Genomic DNA, 12776 nt, shown 5'->3' on the forward strand with positions numbered 1-12776 from the left:
CTTTTATTCCCGGTTATATGTAGTGGTGGATGTATAAGCACTTGTTCACACTGTTATGCAAAAAGTTAATTGTCACTTATGTTTTTATACTGTTTGTAAATGGGGTGCCGGGAGGTCCTCGGCCCTCCCTTGCCTTTGTTTATATATATATATATATGTGATACTTTCTTTTCCTGTTATGTACTGTCCTTTAAAAATTTTAATAAACTTGATTGAAACAAAAATTTGTGACCAACCTACTATCCCCCTACCCTTTCTTGTACTTTACTGTACTCCAACCTTTGTTTTCTTTAATTACCTATCAAATTCCCCCTTATCTCCTAACTCTCCCTCCTTTATTTACCAAATATCCCCAGCACTAGGCCTGCCCCCCACAGTCATGCAGGCCATCGCCTAGCTTCTTCCTCACAGTCTCCTGGGGCTTAACTTTCCCTCAAACCTTCCCTAGTTGAAACACATGCACCAGGAAGATTCCCAAAAGGGAATATTTGAGAGAATGTCTGATTCCCTGTTTTATACATAAAACCCTTATGGTTGCTACGTGTCATTACCATGCATTGCATTATGTTGAAGCTAAATCGGAAAATAAAATACTGTGAGCAGGCAGGTTTTTTATAATTGCATAAGGAATGGGTAATGTTGCTTCTGCATAAAAATAACCCTACCAGCCTGATTGCAATTTTTGACACGGTCACTCACCTGTCCTCACTCCATCGGGGGCATCTCCACCTGGTCCACCCGGGTTCGGGATTTCTGCCCGAGTCTCCAGGGTGGAATGACGTAATGCCTGCACGTGCCCACAGGGGTTCAGTCATTCCCTGCAGCCAGGTGTGCCTGAATCAGGTATGGAGCTGAGCATCCACTATGCTGAGCATGTATTTTTTTGCAATAGGGACAAGCAGTGTTCCTTTTGCAAAAAAACCTACTTACCTGTCCGCTTGCTATAGCTATAAATATATATATATATATATATATATATATTTGTTTTTTTGAGATATGCCATGTATCCTGGCATCCCCCATAATGAATAAACTCCTGCATGCATACTTTGTATGCGTCTTTGAGTTATGTCATTCCAGCCCAGCCAATGAAGATGGCAGAGGTTCGGGAACCTGGAACAGGACCAGGTAAAGATGGCGACGCCCATGACAGAACAATGACAGGTATATGTATATAAAAATTATGATCAGACCGGTGAAATTATTTAAATTCATAGACGGGACATCATTTTTTTTTCTGCAACAGAAAACTTGCCTGATTGCAAATGTTCTATGCGGACTATATTTTATTTTCTCATTTAGTTCCACCGTAACGCAACTTACACCAGAAAAGTATGAACCCAGCCGGAGGTCTTTTGTTGCATTTTTTAGTGTGTGGATTCTTCCATTCACGCTGTGCTATGCCGGTCTTGGCTGCCAGTTATGACTTAAGCTAAATGTTATGGCTCCCCGGTGACACGTTTGCTCTCTCCCGTTATGTGAATATACTGTCTGTAGTTAGATAACAATCGGAATGCTACTGCAAGTTAAAGTGCAAGTTGTTATTAACTTCATTGCTTTCTTAATGGCACTAATTGCTTTCCTGCCAGGCTCAAGGATAAAACAATACCTCTTTACGGCATGCAAATTAAGTTTCTGATGTTTGCCTGTGCCGTCCTGATTGGTTAGCTGCATGCCACCATCGTGCCCATCACACCCTGTGTGCTGCCTTGTGGACCATTCATTCACATAGCTTTGTCTATTGCTGGATGAATTATTGTACACTTTATCCGCCATTAGGTCCAGTCTAGGGACCAGAAAAAATTGTCCCTAAGTTTCTATAGTTCCCAGGCTGAGATCCCTAGAGAAGTCCTTATGGCGGTGTTTCGCAACCTTTTTAACATGGGGAAAACCATGAAATAACGTGCTGGTCTATTGGGAACCCCTTCTATAATTACTATATCCATAGCTCAAAGTACATTAGTGTGGTGGTCAGTGGAAAGAATTCATCCTACATTGCTGGGCATTGGGAAGAATGTCACCCTTACAGATGGCCAAAAAGATCCTTGGGGATCACAGATTGCTCATTACTCAAAGGACCCCTATCAACCTCCGGGGAAACCCTGGGTAAGAAACACTGCTTCATGGGATTGGTCTTATATGGGATAAAGGTATTGGGTTAAGAATAGACTTTTTACTAGTTACCAGGTAGTTTCCAAGCTTAGCCATTAAAAAGCCCATTCTTAATCCAATGTATAAGCTTTCACTCATAATGTAATTTCAAAAGGTATTTTACATCTCCAACTTTTACAATAACTGCTGATCTTTTAGGCACTTCTTGGTTGAGATGTGTGCAGGGACAGAATTTCCACCCAGTTCTGTTCATTTTGGATTCCTCTTTGAATATGGGGTGGGATGATCCAAAAATAAATCAGTTGGGTGGAAATGGGTAATGTGTCATTTGGTTCCTGGGGTGACTTATAGTTATCATCTCTTACATGCACCCCAGGTGGGGGACTACAAGAGGGATTCAGACTAATATTGGACAGGCAGGTACATTTACTTTATTAGGATAAAGATTTTATAGTGGATATGTTTAAGTGCCAACTTTTTTGTCCAATGGAGAGTTGTTGATGAATAGTAATATGGAAGACACTTAAAAGTTTCCACAGAGTCAGCAAGTGTTCTCAACCTGACTGTCTTAGAACTGCAGGACCTGCAGCCATATTGTACTGCTCACTGAACCAGATTTGTTTGAGAACTCCTTTCCACACATGACAGATTCCCTTCATGCTGTTGCCCCCATACAGGGGTGTTCAAACTTTAGGCAAAGAGGGCCAGATTTGGTGAGGTGAAAATGTGTGGAGGTCGACCATTCAGCCCCTACCTAGGGTTTTTGTGGGCATTATCTGCGCGGGTCCAGGGGCATGTGTGGAATTCCCTCGGTACCGAGTCCGGTGTCAGTGCGGGCAGAGCACGTTCTTGGAATCAGAGTGGGCGTGGTCCATGCGGGTCATACACAGAACACGCCCACTATAATGACTTGGGGGATTCCCTGTGCACATATGGGGACTCCGGTCCTGTTGATTATGCCCGCAGACTAGCAGGCCCATAATTGCAAGGTGGTTGATCAACTCTAATGAAATATAAAATAGCTTTTTTTACGCGTGTATTTTATACTGTTGTCAACAGTACTGGCAGGCCGCATATTATTGATTTTATGACAGGCTGCGGGCTGGTTGAAATCTGAACATGGGCCGTAATTGGCCCCCTTGCCAGACTTTGGACATGCCTGCAGTAGATGCATTTAGGTTTCGTGCCTAAAAAGCTCAAATGCTCAATTATTATGTAACCAGCAAAAGAGACAAAATATGGGATTGGCACTGGTAAACAGACTCCAAGATGTCTGATTTCTTTTACATCTATTTGCAAAATTGTACGCAAATAACATAATTCAACTGTGACCTCGTATGAAACACCTGGGATGTTATTCTCATACCTGGCCTCGTGGCGAGATTGCACCTGGCACGGCGTGCACCTGCTCCAATATGCAGGATTTGCATTCTGTGGGATTTAATAATACCAATGAGACAACTTGTGCTCTCTACACAAACACCAACAACATTCTCTGGGGGCGTCTATCATAGTGCCCACCTGTCCCAATGCACCTATAGGAGCGGTCTCCTAGCTCTGTATTACCCATATAGTTATATATAGTACCTGCCTTTGTCTCAAATTGATTTATTCTGTGTAAAAAACACTCATTTCCCCCCATTTCATAGTTATGTAGGCAGCCATTATGCATGGGTAGATCATATCCTGTTCAGTCATTTTTTGATTAGGTATTATTATTTTTTTAAAAGATTATGTTCCTAGAAGTATTAATGGTGTGCCAAATCCTTTATGAATATATATATATATATATATATATATATATATATATATTCAGAGATTAAATACTGACTATAGTTTGGCTTTATTAGCAAGGTATTTAAAGTGTACATGGTATTATGAATTTATTATTATTGCTTCTTTAGTTATCACATGGCTGACTGAAGGAAAATATGGAGCCACGCTATATACCTGTTCCATCAACAAGCAGATCCTAGTAATGTGAAGTCATTGAGCCTGATTTATTAAAACTCTCCAAGACTGGAGAAGTTACACTTTCATCAGTGATGCTGGGTGATCCAGAAAACCTGGAATGTATCTCTTTAAATGCTAGCAAATGATTTGAATCCTGGACCAGATCCATTCCAGGTTTATTCTAAGAAAGAAAGACCGAGAAAAAGGTTACAAGTTAGTCTTCCTTCTTATTTGTGAAGTCAAAGATGGTTATACCAATCATTTTGGGATCTTATTTTAATCAAGTAAAGATAGACAGTAGACAGAGTTTTTTTGGGAATAATGTATTAAAAAAAACATTAGTTACAAGTTTTTAAACAATGGTTAATTTCAGCAGGTGTTACAAAGCAATTAGAGAAGATCCCTTTCCCCTCCGTTACATGGACAGGCCTGTATGTGATACAAAACTAAACAAATATTTTCTATCCACGTATATCTCTACATGTCTATGCATAGTCTTGTGAGAAATGTCCTGCTAAAGGTATTATGCTTTATGCAGTTAACAAACTTTTCATGAGACTCTTAATCTGACACATTTCACCTAACTGGCTTCCTCAGGGGAGCTAGAGACAGTTACTGGTATCATTATAAACAAAACATATCGGTATATGATTAGTGATTATGAACATAAAAATAAAAGTACAAATAATAATAATACTAATTATAAAAATTCACAACTTTCACAATTATGAGTGCCAGTGGGTTTCAATAAATGATGGTAAGTATGTACTTGGGTTGAAATTGTGTATTATGTATAGCGTGAATAGGACATTAGTATGAATGTTGTTAAAGGGGGAAACAAATAAGAAAATATCTATGCATTGGCATGTAGTGAAATCAAAAATATTCCTGGGTTAAAAGAATATTCTACAAGGAATACAGATTATTTTATCATTATTAATATTATTATTATTAAACAGGATTTATATAGCTCCAACATGTTACGCAGCGCTGTACATTAAATAGGGGTTGCAAATGACAGACGAATACAGACAGTGACACAGGAGGAGCGCACCCTGCCCCGAAGAGCTTACAATCTAGTAGGTGGGGGAATTAGCACACAATAGGAGGGGCAAATCTTGAACTGCAACTCTTAAATATTGAAACCAGAGAATCATACATTGAAAAGTGAGACTTAGAGACAGTTACACTTTCCTTTTCAGGTCAGTTTTAGGTCTATTTAGGTGTCCTTGTTCTGCCTATGGATGGGGGGAGCAGGAGCAGTGCATTTGTTGTACCGGGGGCAATTAGGGCACCAAACATTATTCGGGTCCCATCGTTTTGTACAATTTTGTTGTTTGAAGTGCTGCAAACCATTTACATTCACATGAACTCCAATGACAAAGTGTGTAAAGCCTAAATCGTAAGAACAGGGGAGAGAGCAAAAAAAGAAATGGCGTGCAAGTTTCCAGGGTTTTGAGTATAATTGTGTGAGATTCGATGTGCCATTAAACTTGCAAGAAGATACGTTTCCAAGGGTAACCATCGGCCTCTATGCTGATCCAGCTCCTCCAGTCCTCCGCTCTCTATATAACCGTTTATGTAGCAGCCATTAAAGAAGGAAAACAAAATAATATAAAGCTTGACTTGGGTCACAGCTTTTACTGCCAACATCACATCCAAGATGGCGGCACCCAGCAACAATCTCAGGGCTTTTGGATGTCTACACAAGGGAGGCTAATACTGGTAAATCTCATGCCTAAAACACATTAAATATATAATTGTTATTCCCAGGGCTGCCATGGGGGGCAGAGTGGGGGCTAGGGGTACTTCTCTACTGCACCCCAAATATAAGATCAATGCATAAACATGGCAGAGGGGCCCAAGGAAATTACCCTGTATGGGGCCCAGAAATTTCTGACGAATGTTATAACAAATGAACCGGTGACAGGTTCTCTTTAAGCTTTCTGAATTGAACTTACAGGGGGTGGTTCACTTACCAAGGTGAATTACCAGAATAAAGAATAACTCACTTATTCACCTAATTCACTTTGCAAAGAATACCCAATCACAGGTAAGGAAATCTAAAAAAAATGGTATTTTCCTTGCACATGATTGGATATTTAAGTCAGCAGAGCTTCATCTCATTGACTAAGCTAAGTGAAATATCTCTTGCAAATAATTCTCTTTGCTATGCTTTAGTAAATATTAGTACATGCCCCCTTCCTGATAGACTGTATTTTGTATAGCTGCTTGTGTTGTACTCATGATTACACGCAGGGTCTGATTTATTAAATCTTTCCAAAACTGGAGATGATGAGACTATCATGGGAGAACCTGGGGGATCCAGCAAACCTGGAATAGATTTAAAAAATATATATTTTGCTAATAATTGGCAAGCCTTTTCAATCCTGGACCAGATCCATTCCAGGTTTTCTAGATCACTCAGCTTCTGCCATGTCAGTCTAATCTGCTCCAGTCTTGGTGAGCCTTAATAAATCAGGCTCTATATGATACTTCCATCAATGGCAAGAATTTGAGGCAGCTTCATTCAACAGTTGCTCGTCTCCAACCACGACCCTATCTGTCATTTCACCATTTTATATTGTGCATTGCATACGGAAATATATAAATATATAAAGCTGCTGCAAAGGGATGGGTAGTTTTTGATGATGATGCCAATAAGCCACAGGTCCTCTTTTCAAAGGCTGGCATCCGAAGTGGCAGAATTCACGTGTATCCTCCGGCTGCATTACTACAGCAGGGAGCAGATTTGCTTCTTCCTTCATACACTCCAGGCAAATCCATCCTGCAAGATTGGCATTTCAGGTGGCATTGCCCAGCCGCTGGCCATCTCAGGGCATCTTGTTATTTTTGTCTGTGCAGGGCTAGGCGTGATGCCTGAGCATCCTTAGAGAATCGCCCGCCTGCTGAGATATCCCTGTTTGGAGCTTGTGATTTCCCCCTCTCTCTCCGAGCCGTGTAGTACGTCCTTCCCCCTTCCTTCGCTCAGCACTAGCATGTTGTGAATTCATTCGCTCAGCGAGCTCCGGCCTTACTGCAATCGCTGGCATCAAAGAGGGACATGTCGAAGAGTTGCAGGTGAACCGGACAGAGAGAGAGGGGCACAGCACAACGGTGAGTCAGTGTTTATTAAGCCGCACGTAAATCTGCCCCCTGGCACGCACCTTGGTTTTTTTTTTCCTTTTTCCGAGGACGGGTCCCTGCCTACGCCGTGTAGGCAATCCACAAATTCCACGCCTTATACCGTGCAAAATAGCCGCTTCCATCCAATCCTTATTTTAAATTATTCAAAGCAGAAGAGTAAATACAGTTCTTAGCTTGTCGTCCCTGGGGGGATACACCTCACTGAAGCATCTCTGTCTCTGTAGTTTAGAATCAAGAAGGGAAAAACAATCTACAATCCATTTTTTATATTTGATTTCCCTATTAGAGATCCAAATCCACTTGTTTGCAATTTATGTATTGAGATTTTAAATAAGGCGTAAAAGCTGTCGGGCAAGACCGTGCCATAGCGGTTATGGAATCCTTGCCATGCTGGGATCCTGGATTCAGTTGCTATCAGGGACTCTGTGTGTGGGATCCCCAACATCCACCGTTCTTGGGGTTCTGGCTTGGGAGGCAAATAGAAAAGTGCCCCTTTGGAAGAATTGCCCCTCTTATAGTAGAAGCAAGAATGCCACCCTTACACCTCTATGGGCCCTGGAAATGGGAGGTCACATGGGGTTCCTGGAGCTGTGGCCGATTGACCTCCCATTTCCAGGGCCACCAACACTGGCATGGTGATTTTTAGCATTCTGTAAGGGTGGCATTCTGGCTTACACTATAAGGGGGGCAATTCTTACAAAGGGGCACTTTCCTTCTGAGCCCCTGATAAATTGCTTCTAGCCAAGACCTGACCATTCGGGGTGGGTCCCAAAGGCTGCTCTAGATGCTCCCTTTAATATCTGAAACAATAGTAACAAATTAAACAGCTCCTATTGATCTGTGGATTTTGTAAGCTTCATCGCAGCCAGAGATTGGGGTGAAAGGTTCAATGGGTGTTTTGTAAACAGCTATGAGGTGTGTTGGCACTATATAAACCTCATATAAATTGTATGAAATCAGGATTTCAGCTAAATGCAGTCGGGTTGGAGAAAGATAATATTTGGTGGGTTTGGTCACTACAATGTGCACTTTGGCTGTAGGTAGTCAATTGGAGAAGTCACTCTTGATTATTAAAACATTCTAGCAAGGCATGCTGGGCATTGTAGTCCTCTGTTGTAGTAGCTGAGTCATATTGTCCAGCAGTTTATGCCGCAGAGACATGCTGGGACTCTTAGTTCCCGCAGATTTGTTGAGTAATTTAATGGCTGATGTGCATTGCTGTAACTTATAGCAGAATTGATTTTTCAATGACGTGCCTTTTATAGGAATTGCTATAGGTTATTTCTCCACTTTACTCATCTTCAAAGCTTTGTGTATACAGTTCTCTATTAGATAAGAAATCTACACCCAACAACTAGGTGCAGCAGCAAATGTGTTGTACCTGCTAAACATATATATTTAATCCGGGCTTCACCAAGGAAAATCCTTGAAAGTCTTTTACCCAAAGAGTAATAAATTGTACATGAAACAAAGCAAAAATGTAATATATTGCAGTTTACAAATCCTTAGGTGTGATTGTATTAGCATGTTCCTTTATTATCATTCACTTCCTGTACTAGGGTGACAACACTTCATGTACTGTATGTATGGAGAAGTGGCATTGTCACCATAGGCCAGAAAGTGCATTCGGACTGGAGAACACCTCCTCTTTCTCTATAATGCAGGCAAGGTGTTCGGTATTCAATAGAGAGAACAATGCTTGCCGATTGAATTGCAGCAGAGCATAAGACGTTTTCCGTTTTTAGGATTTTTTTTTTTATAGGCTCTTCTTGTTTTTGCACTTATGACATTTACCAAAATCTATTTGTTACCATGGGTCTACCAGGGGTCTCTCTCAATCCAAAGACATACTTTGTTCATTGCTATTTGACTGAATTAGCGCAAAGTGCAATCTAAATTTCCTTCTATGCCAAAGCAGATGCAGAACCCATAAATAGATATTTGGCTGTTGAGCTTGCAATCTGTACCATAAAGATGTACTACAAGCTGAACATTGAAGTGCCCTGTGGCACAGGAAGGAGCTTTGGTTATGAGAAGTCCTGGTGCCCTACGGCACCCCTCTTCATCATCTGTAATATAAGTTATGTCCTGGTTGTAATGGCTGTGGAAGCTGGGCAGAGCTGGGGCCACGGAGGCAGAGATGGTGCCGTTGGGTTTGACCAAAAAATGTCGGGTAAAGTTCTGCATTGTTAATAACTGCTCCTGCCCAAGGCTGCTTGTTGGTCTCTGAAGCAGATTTCTGATGTGGTCATCACTGGGTTCCACCATTCTTTAGACTGACAGCACAGATCAATGAAATAGGCCAGGTTGGGGCCAAGTTGGCTCACACTACGTGTTCTGAGTAATTATAAGAAGTCAATCCAAACACTGTATTTTAAAAAGTATTTAATGAGTTTTAAAATGCATTTTTGGGGGGGTTTTGAAGCTGAAACATTCTTTGCTTCAACCCCTCAACATGTTAATATAACTATTTTTGGTGATGGAAATGGAAAGCCATATTGGAATCTAGGATACCCCTAAAGACAAATTGCCTGCAAAGTTATTTTAAAAATAAGATTGTTGCAGAATAAAAGTTAAAACAAATACCCAAGCTCTGACAGGTAAAGGTCACTCTGTGCCGGGAGCTCTGAATCCCACAAGAATGAATTCAACCTCATAGCAAAGCTGTGTCTGCACAATGTTTGTGGAAGTGGCCATTTGTAGGGACAGAAGTGGTCAATAAAGGGATTTTATTACAGGATTACCAAATATTATTAAAGCTGCATAAACAAATACAAAATACTAAACTTTTTAAGTTACCACAAACATGGAAAAGCTTAATTTAGATTTTGATGGAGTTTACACATTTTGTAGAATTGGTAGTTAAAGGTTTGGGCTGAAATCAATATTAGGGAGGTTAAGTACTCTGAGCCCATTCACATTGCAATGATGCAAGGTCTGTGCTTTGGTGCTATTGGCAAATTATGAATGACACCCCATTGCACCTCCATAGCCCAACTACCATGTGAGCAGAAATGAGGCATGTCCAATTTTTGATTTGCTGTGGTGTGTTAGGCAACCCATTCAAAGAAGAGACTGTCTGAATGCAATACATATATCATGGACTGTTCTGGTGTGAATGGGTCCTTCTGGTTCCTGGCTGCACCAACCAGCTTTATCATAACATAATAGATGCCACTGTTTAACAGAAAGCCGCCATATTGCATGAAAAAAGTTAATGGAACCAATGATTGATACTTATCCCCTCATTTAGATTGCTGCAAAAAACATCACAAAAATGCAAAACCTGTTGGGGGAGGGTGGGAAAATTATTACATATCATCATACTCCCATTTATGCCAACAGCACCCAAGTGAAGATGTCGGCATGCTTCAAGCATTATCATTGAGAATGCTGAGTAGCCCAAATCTTGTGAGAAGTGCATTAGAATCCTTTTGCAAAATGTGGGTTACTTTGCATTGTTTGGCATATCCAATAAAGCTGACTGCACCCCCTGAAGCATGGAAGCCATGGGAAATATAAGAATTTTTTATTTTAACCCTCACAGGTAATTTTTACTTTTTAATGGCAGAAAATGGGAAAGGTTTCTTTACTAATGAAGCCAACTTTAAATGTAGAACGAGGCCCACTTTACAAGAATGGGAAGGATATCATCTTTATACCAGCCAGCCTTGAGAAACATATATCATCATTACACAATCCCCAAAGGAATAAGCTGTGTTCACCAATATAAAATGACTTTTGTTGAGTTCATTTGTATTGCTTAACTGTAAGAATCCACTTTTGCTCCTCATGCATTTCTCATCATGAGTTATTGTTGTGGTGTTTTTTTGCTTTTTTTTGCTATTTATAGACAACAGATATGGATGGAATCAATGCCTTCATGCTGGGCTATAGCTCAATGATACATCTGTTGCTCTGCATTGATCATCAAGTGAATTTCAATTCTTTTAACGACCCATTGTCGTTAATGCACATATGAGTTTAAGATTGTGTTTATAATTAACAAATGTGTGCTGAGCGAGGAGACTGCTGTATGTGGGCTGCCGAAAGCCTGGAGCTGTAAGAAATAATTAACTATTCATCCTAAGTAAAGATAGATTTAATATTGTTCATGTTCCATTCAGGGGAAGTGACCAGAATAATCGAAGACAACAGAATGAGAAATATCTGTCTCTGTTTCTTTTGGTTTTGGCTTGGAGGGAGAGAACTTGCTGTACAAATAGCTGCCAATATTTTCAGGATATTTTAATGGGCATTATGCCGCTTTAGTTGTGTGTTTAAAGGCTCAGTCTGTCCAAGAGTGATATTGGACTGTTTGGACCAGTATTTCCCAACCATGGTTTGGTTGCACCCTAGGGTTCCTCCAGAGCTTGCTAGGGTTTCCTTGAGCAATGAGCAGCTTGTACCTCTCAGGTTGGTTTAATAGATGATCTTTTTGGCTATCTGTAAAGGTCATATTCTTCCCAATGGTCAGCACTGAAACAGGCATTCTTCCAATTGTGCATATATTACTTGACCTGAAAGTTATTTCAAGTGGTTCACCTGTGTTAAAAAGGTCACAAAACACTGGTTTGTTAGATACTGGAGAGGTAAGCCTCCTGACTGTTCTGCTTTATCATGGGAATTCTGTTATATAGATATCTATGATGAGTTTTTGCGTCTACAAACCTGCTGGGTCCATTAGGGTTTTCCGATCTACTTTTAGGATGTTATTTTATTTTTTAATGATGGAGATTGTAAAAAGCATAGCTGGGACCCAAAAAGGTGGGTAGGAACATCCAAAACTACCACTGGACAGAAATAGTTAGGAGTTATGATGAAAAAATCATACTGCTGGAATATCCGAGACCTATTCAATACCTTTTATGGGTAGGCAGGTTGACCAACAAGGCTCCAGGTAATCATTTTTGGTTATACTGACCCTTTAGGGAGATGGACAAGGTATCATAACTTTAGGTAATAGAGACTGAGGATTCCAAGCTAACCAGGTGCTGCTGGAAAGTTGAGGTGCTGCTAGGACAGGTCCATCACACATAACCCCCACTAACCCAACCTTCAAAGGTATTGGAGGTGTTTTCAATTTCTGTCAACCAAAATGTATAAATGATATAAGATATCTAAATCATAGCCATGGTGTGTTGGTGGACTTTTGATTTGATATATTTGAAGGACTTGACTTGACTCCATAATAAAGGAGGATGTGGCTTTGGAGCAGGTTTAGGTTCAAGGAAGGTATTGTGATATTTTAGGTAAGAATACCAGGCAAGAATTCAGTGAGCTACTAATGATACTTGGCAAACACTGCAGCTATGGTAAAATCTTAATGCTAAGCTCCAGTCAGCTTTAAAAAATAGGCATGTTAATGAAACAAAAAGTAATTTATTTCCAAAATGTTAGAGTTAGAAACCAAAAGAAAACTAGAATGAGATATAAGGCTAAATCTTCCACTGGGGCCACCAGTTCTAATGTGAACTGTATGATAAAGTACTTTTCTTTGGGGAGATTTCCTCTTACTTCTTGTGCCATCTTAGTGATAGGAGGTCTTGAAAAACACACAGGACA

At 40.4% G+C, this 12776-nt stretch overlaps 1 protein-coding gene across 6 annotated transcripts in view; it reads left to right on the forward strand.

Moving 5' to 3' along the window:
* Nucleotides 1-12776, forward strand: part of CDK14 (cyclin dependent kinase 14) — a 272155-nt gene that overhangs the window by 49516 nt on the left and 209863 nt on the right. Inside the window, exon 1 of one of the 6 annotated variants that reach the window (XM_072412825.1) lies at nucleotides 7029-7181. The exons of the other annotated variants lie outside the window; for them this stretch is intronic. The gene's annotated coding sequence lies outside the window, so the exon portion shown is untranslated. Of the gene's footprint in view, nucleotides 1-7028; nucleotides 7182-12776 lie in introns of those variants that run through there. 6 annotated transcript variants of the gene reach the window in all.

This window comes from Pyxicephalus adspersus, chromosome 5, assembly GCF_032062135.1.
Source record: "Pyxicephalus adspersus chromosome 5, UCB_Pads_2.0, whole genome shotgun sequence".
In the NCBI taxonomy this organism is placed as follows: domain Eukaryota; kingdom Metazoa; phylum Chordata; class Amphibia; order Anura; family Pyxicephalidae; genus Pyxicephalus; species Pyxicephalus adspersus.